Source organism: Lycium ferocissimum, chromosome 8, assembly GCF_029784015.1.
Source record: "Lycium ferocissimum isolate CSIRO_LF1 chromosome 8, AGI_CSIRO_Lferr_CH_V1, whole genome shotgun sequence".
NCBI lineage: Eukaryota > Viridiplantae > Streptophyta > Magnoliopsida > Solanales > Solanaceae > Lycium > Lycium ferocissimum.
The window spans coordinates 51,781,551-51,789,279 of NC_081349.1; the positions used below are offsets into that span (position 1 = coordinate 51,781,551).

The window sequence follows — 7,729 nt, forward strand, 5'->3', positions numbered from 1 at the left end:
CACCATCATCGGCTGGAGGTAAACTCTATTTGAGGCGGGATCCGGTAATTGGCGGTGAATCACCCCATAGTGGGTTCTTTGCGTGGCTGGTGAAACGTCTCTTGAAGTAGCCTCTGAACCCTCCTCTGCATCTCTATCTCCTAATCCAGATAAAGAAGATCCCTCTTTTTCACGGGAGGAACGGAAGGGTGAACGAGATGGTATCAGGACTCGCCTATTCCTAACGGGAACAACTATTTTTCTTTTCTTTTGGCATTCGGTTTTATCCTCCGAAGGTTCATCTCTTAGAATGAGCTTACCACTGGGCCACCTTCTACTCGATTCTCTTTGTGTCTGCCTTGAACTATCCTCTCGTGTAGTTGTCAACTTAGGAGAGGCCATACCTGCAATCATAAACCATTTTCTGGTTGATATGCACAACATAGGCTCAATAAAAACACTTCATTTATTTTTGTTTGTTCTCTGAAACTGGAGATTGCAAACCGTCGATGTACTTCAACGGACCGTCAAACATGTTGACGGACCATCAAGTAACTCGACTGTACCTTCCTTGTACAACGATGGTTCGTCAAATTATTGACGATACCATCAACATATCTATGGCCCTGTCAGTTTAAAAATAGAGAGTTTGCAAGTTGTTTCCAATTCCAAATATACAGCCATCAAGGATTCACCCTCTTGTTTCACATATTTTGACCATTTGATATATTGTCGGGTTTTGTTTGGCGGGCATAACAATGTCAAACCGAAGTTCTCAATCGAAATGCCCTCTACCCTATTGGAGTTACTCAGAATTCACTCCATTATTTCCATCATCTTTCACAAAATCACTTTTAGGAACCATTAGTGGGCATAATGAATCGACACACATGTGGCTCAAAATGCCCGCCTACTCAATGGAGGTACGATATTCTGATCCCCATAGGTCTTAAGTACAGAAAACATACCAAATTCCCCACCCCAACCAATATGTACAATTAATTTCAAATTTTAGCATGAAACACAGCCCAACCCTAGGTCATGATTTCTACCCTTCATGTTATTCACCACATTTAACTGTCCCCAACTAATTTGTATACCCCAAATATAGTTTAACAGAAGTTAAGTCCATTATCTAAGAATTCTATCAATTTAGGAACCCTAGGTGTGCCTATTTCAATTTCAAGACCAAATTTTCACAAACTAAAACCAAGAAAAGGGGCGCTATACAGATACATACCTGATTAGCAAAGAAATTCGAGGAAAAACTTGAAAAGTTGAGTGAAAAAAATAGAGAGAATATTAAAAAGGAAAAAAAAACAACAAGCAGGGGGTTGTGGGTTTCAGATGTGAAGGTGTTAGGAAATTTTTGAGGGATTATGGGTGTAATGGAGAAATAATTGTGGGTTAAAGGAGAGGAGATCCTGGGTTAATGTGGAGAAGTGGAGGAGAATGTGGAAAGGCACGTATTTTGGAAGTTTAAACTCCTAAATGCTCGATTTTTTTTTTGAATAAAGATGAACCGTCATTATTCGACGACTCGTCGATGCTCTTGTATGGTTTAATTGTTAAGCAACCTTACCTGGGAAAAAGGATTAATCGTCTTTGTACATCGACAGTACCATCAAATGTCAACTGTTCGTCGACTTACCCTGTCAGTAGACTTACCTGAGAGTTGCGATAATTGCTAACTCTCAGAGCCCCAGCTCTGCAGACCGTCGTTGTGCATCGATAGTTCCGTTAATGGGCACTGTGATTCCACTTTTACAGTCTCCTGAGTTTCAGCTCTTTACACTCAACACCCATCCAATAGTCCAGAACACTACTGAAATAAAAACAAAACAAACAAAGAAAAATACAGAAATCTAACCTCCCAAGAAGCGTTTGATTTGACGTCGCGACACGACGAGGGTTACCATTTTATTCCGGGTCAAGATTTGTCCCCAGATGCTTCAACCGGTACCTGTTAACAATCCTATCACCTTCAACCATCCCATGATAGTACTTCACCTCTGGCCATTCACCTTAAATATACGAGTTCTATCTCCGGACTTCAATTTAATTGCACCATTGGGTGAAACACTTACCACATCAAAATATCCGGACCAGTTTGATTATAATTTACCCCGTAGTAGCTTTAGTCTGGAATTATATAACAAGACAGAATCACCCTTGTAAAACTCTCACTTGAGGATCTTTTTGTCATGATAATGTTTCATCCTCTCCTTATACAATGCTGCACTCTCATAAGCCTGGTACCGGAATTCATCCATTTCATTGAGTTGAAACAACCGAAGTTTAGTTGCTTCTTCCCAATCCATATTCATCTTCCCAAGGCCCACATGGCCTTGTGCTCAAGCTTGACTGGAAAATGGCATGCCTTGCTGATAACCAGCCTGAAAGGGAAAGTCCCAATCGGAGTTTTACAAGCATTCCGATAAGCCCAAATAGCATCATCAAGTTTTCGAGACCAGACGGTCCTATTTGCGTTGACCGTCTTCGCCAAAATACTCTTTATCTCCTAATTGGAGACTTCAACATACCTACTTGTCTGAGGATGATAAGGGGTTGCACCCTTATTATTTACACCATACTTCTCCATCAATCCCGCGAGGGCTTTGTTGCGAAAGTGAGAACCACCATCACTGATTATTGCCCTTAGGGTACCAAAACGAGTGAATATGTTTTTCTTCAAGAACTCCATGACACTCTTCGTTTCATTATTAGGTAAAGCCACCGCTTCTACCCATTTAGACACATAGTCTACAGCCACCAAGATGTACTTCATACCACAAGAGCCCACAAAAGGGCCCCATAAAATTGATTCCCCAAATATCAAACATTTTCATTTCCATCACAAAGTTCATAGGCATCTCCTGCCTCCTACCAATACTCCCTTTTCTTTGGCGCTGATCACAAGACCTTACCAAGTGGGCCAGTAATATCCGCACTCAAGAACTTTGGCTGCAATCCGGGTTCTACTATGATGACCCCTAACCGGAGAGTCATGACGGGCTTTTAGAATTTTCATCACCTCACACTCGGGAACACAATGCCGAATGATGTCGTTAGTGTATGTTTGAAATAAATACAGCTCGTCCTAGTAATACTGATGAGAATCTCTCAAAAACTTCTTCTTCTGGTATGACTTGATCTCTTCTAGAATAATGCCCGTCACCAAAAAATTAGCGATGTCAGCATACCACGGTGCTACCGCAGTTGTCATTGCTAGAACTCGCTCATCAGGAAAAGCATCATCAATATCTAACTCCTTTGAAGGCCTTCCAGCTTCTTCGAGCCGTGAGAGATGGTCAGCAACTTGATTTTCAGTCTCTTTCGATCTTTTACCTCAAAATCGAACTCTTGCAATAGCAGGACCCATCGAATCAACTGCGGCTTTGCCTCTTTCTTTACCATCAGATACCTCAAAGCAGCATCATCAGTGTAAACCATAACTTCTGACCCCTGCAGATAGGCCCAAAATCTCTCAAAAGCATAAACTATAGCAAGTAGCTCTTGCTCAGTCCTTTGTGTAGCTCACCTGTGCCACATTCAATGTTCTGCTGGTGTAGTAGATTGGGTGCAGAATTTTGTTGTGCCTCTAGCCAAGCACAAGACCAATCGCACATCAACATGAACGACGAAGACCAATCAAGAAAAATAATAATGTGAGCAGAAGTCAGACGCTCCTTAAATTCATCAAACGCCTTTCGGAACTTTTCATCAAACTCAAACTTAGCTTTTCTCAAGAAGCTTGCACAACAGATTCACAATTTTGGAGAAATCTTTGATAAAGTACCTATAGAACCCAGCATGTCCCAAGAAACTTCGAACACCTTTAATTGAGATGGGTGGAGAAAGCTTTGAAATCCCATCAATTTTAGCCTGATCAACCTCAATCCCCTTTTCAAAGACTTTATGATTGAGAATGATCCCTTCTTTCACTATAAAATGGTAGTTCTCCCAATTCAGCACAAGGTTAGCTCTTTGCAGCTTTTCTGCACTCGACCCAGATTTCAAGACAATCATCAAAAGAGTCACCAACCATAGAGAAATCATCCATAAAGACCTCTAAGAAGTCTTCCACCATGTCTGAGAAAATTGACATCATATACTTCTAGAAATAGCCGGTGCATTGCAAAGAACAAATGGCATCCCGCTGAGTGCAAAAGTCCCATAAGGGCAAGTAAATGTCATTTTCTCTTGTTCTTCAAGAGAAATGTTGATTTGATTGTAGCCAGAATACCCGTCTAGGAAGGAATGGTAGGACCTTCCAGCCAGCGGTCTAAGCATCTGATCAATAAAAGGCATGGAGAAATGGTCCTTGCAAGTGGCAGTATTTAGCTTCCTATAATCCATGAAAACACATCACCCAGTAACAGTACGAGTCGGAATTAACTTGTTTTTTACATTAGGTACCACTGTGATACCTCCCTTCTTTGGAACGCACTATACCGGGCTTACCCACTTCTTTGTTAGCAATAGGATATACAACTGGAGCATCTAACCATTTAATTATCACCTTCTTTACCACCTCTTGCATAGGTGGATTCAACCTTTGCTGGTGCTCAACACTTGGTGTACTATCTTCTTCAAGTTGAATCTTGTGCTCACATATGCCCGAGGGAATTCCTCGAATATCTGCAATAGTCCGACACCTATAGCATGCTTGTATTCTCGAAAAATCTCCAATAATTTCTTTGTCTGCTCTTCATTCTGCAATGCAGATACAATAACTGACAAAATGTTATCTAGGCCCAAAAACTCGTACTTCATATGTACAGGCAGCTGCCTAAGCTCAAGCTTAGACGGCTCAACAATGGATGGTTTTGCTGGCGCTTTCTTTCTATTTTCCAAATCAAGATCAAGCTTCTCTGGGTGGTACCACCCAACAAGCGAATTCACTCTCTCCACTTAGCCTTTCATGTCTTCATCATCAAAATTCACTAGAATAGAAGCAAGAGCTTCTCTAAAACATTCTTCTTCCAGTTTGAATTCCACAGCTTCATCATCAACATCAAAAGAATTAATCACCGAAATGCTTTCGTAAGCACTTGGTAACTTCATCCCCTTACTTTTCTTGAACGTCACCTCTTCATCGTTGACTCGAAATTTTATTTCATTCTTTTCTGAATCCATAAGAGCCCTTCCCGTAGCAAGGGAAGGTCTCCCCAGAATAATGGTAATATCATGATCAACAACACAGTCAAGAATTACAAAATCTGCAGGTACCAGAAAATCACCAACCCACACAAGAACATCATCAACCACGCCCACTGGCCTCTTAATGGATCTGTCAGCCATCTGTATTCACATATTCATCTGCCTTGGCATCCCCAATCCTGATTGCTTATAAATAGCAAGTGGCATTAAATTTGTACTAGCCTTATTATCACACAGAGCACGAGCAAAGTCAAAACACCTGATAGAACAAGGAATGGTGAATGCCTTAGGATCTCCCTTCTTCTAGACTATTGTTGTCGAAATAATAGAACTCAGAGTTTGAGTCAAACTCACAGTTTCGTGTTATACAAACCTCTTCTTCGTAAGCAGATCTTTCAAATACTTTGCAAATCTAAGCATCTCCTTGACAGCATCCAAGAATGGAAAGTTCAATGACAACTGTTTTAGCTGATCATAAAATTTTGGAAACTTAGTATCTTCCGTCTTCTTCACCAACCTTTGAGAAAAGGAAGGTTTAGATTTGAAAAGCTAAGTCAAAGGGTGGACAGCCCCTTTTACAGTCTGCTTGCTCTTGTCATCAGTCATTTTTGAACCCTCTGGAATATCAGCAACTTCCTCCACACTTGGAATTTCTGTGGGAACCTCTTCAACAATAATTGGTGCGTCAGACTGCACCTCTTCTTCTTCAGCAACTGGTTCAAGATTTACTACCTTCCTTTCAATATCTTGGAGTATTTTACCACTCCGGGTACTGATAGCATAAACACAGTCTATACCACCTCCCCCATTCTTCGGATTCGAGATAGTGTCACTAGGAAGACCCCACTTTTGAGAAGGGTGATGCTCTCTGGAAATATAACACATTTGTGACTCAAGATTTTGAATGGAAGACGTATGAGATCCCACTGTTTTAGTCAGCCCAGATAAAGTTTTCTCAGCCTTGGTTAGATTTGCTAGCACCTTCTCAAGCATAGCCTCCATCCGCGAACTACTTTGATCATTTGATTGCCCCTTTGGTGGAATATATGGATTGAAACTCTTATTTCTGAAATTGCTATATTTCTAAAATTAATATTGTTGTTATAGTTCCCTTGGTTCGCACCACCATAATTATTATTGTAGTTTCCCTAGCCGTTGTTGTAAGTACCTTGTCCCTGCTGAGGCCTCTATTGATTTTGATTTTGGTAACCCTCTTGGTAATTTTGCCTTGGATAACCCTCTTGAGAGTTGTTACATAGTTATCATCTTCAACCTGCATAGTGGGTCCCTCTTGATATGGATCCTCTTAGACTTGGTACATCCCCTTAGGCATTCCTTGAGCTTCTTCATAGATATTCACCTTTTTAGTCTCCTTCTCATCAAACCTCTTGGTCAGCAAGGAAATATTCGTTGCAAGCTGAGCCAACGTCTGCTGTGTATCTTGGTTCTCTTTCACTATATTGTGGATCATTGCACCCCCATACGGTAGACTATCAGTATTACCCGAGTGCCATGCCTCATTGTGTGTAGTCAATCTATCAAGCATATAAGATATTCGGGTATAAGTTTTTTCCATAAAACACCCACCAGCTGCATTGTTCGCGACTGACTTTGTTATAGGATCCATCCCTGTATATAATTTCTCCATCAATATATTCTCTAAAAAATCGTGATTTGGAGACTTTTGCAAATACTCTTTAAATCTCTCCCAAGCTTCATATAGTTTCTCCCCCTGGCGTTGTTTGAACTCATAAATCTTATCATGAATTTCAGCCTTCTTGCTTTGGGGATACCACTTCTTGAAAAAAAAATCGAAACCATCTCTGCCCATGAAATAATAGAATTTTGGGGCAGCTTTTCAAACCACACTCTGGCATCTCCGGCTAAAGAATATTTGAAGAGCCTTAGCTAAATAGTGTCTTGTGAAACATTATTTTGGATATGATTGGCACATATAGCACAAAGTTCTGTAAGTGTTGATGAGGATCATTGTTGGTGGAATTACGAAAATAGCCCTCAAGTTTGAACAAGTAGTATAGAGAGGAATCAATTTGGACACTTGTAGCCCCAACCCGAGCATGAAAAATAGCAGATGCATAGTCCTCCTCATCTATCAACTTAGCAAATACATTCTCGTTCTCCCCAATTACCAGGGGGCTTTGTTGACCACCCTGATTACTACTTGCTCCTCGTTGATTATGATTCATGACCACTTGGTTCACATGGAATAGCAAACAAGGTGTGATGGAATAAGAAAAAGACTCAAGCTAAGTAATCACTATTTAGTAATTTCAAAACTGTATTCCCCGACAACGGCGCCAAAATTTGATACGCTCAAATTACACATTTTGTTAGCGTAAAGCGGATGATGTCAAATATAGTAACCCAACAAGTTTGGGATCGAATCCCACAGGGAATATTGTGTGAAAAGGTTACTAAAATCGTAGAATACTCTATTTAGGTCTAATGTCTTATTCGATAACTTTGTACAAAGTTGGTTGTTTATGACTAATTGCTAACTAATTGCTTTGGATTGTAATATATGGTAAAAGAAACCAAGGTTGTGTTCCCCCAAATGAATGCAATA

General features: G+C 40.5%; 1 non-coding gene across 1 annotated transcript; it reads left to right on the plus strand.

Annotated features, from left to right (window-relative positions):
* The first annotated feature begins 6,806 nt into the window (after positions 1-6,806).
* On the plus strand, positions 6,807-6,912 carry LOC132069054 (small nucleolar RNA R71). The gene has a single exon (XR_009417623.1). It is a non-coding gene; the product is annotated as a small nucleolar RNA R71 (small nucleolar RNA).
* Positions 6,913-7,729: the final 817 nt, after the last annotated feature.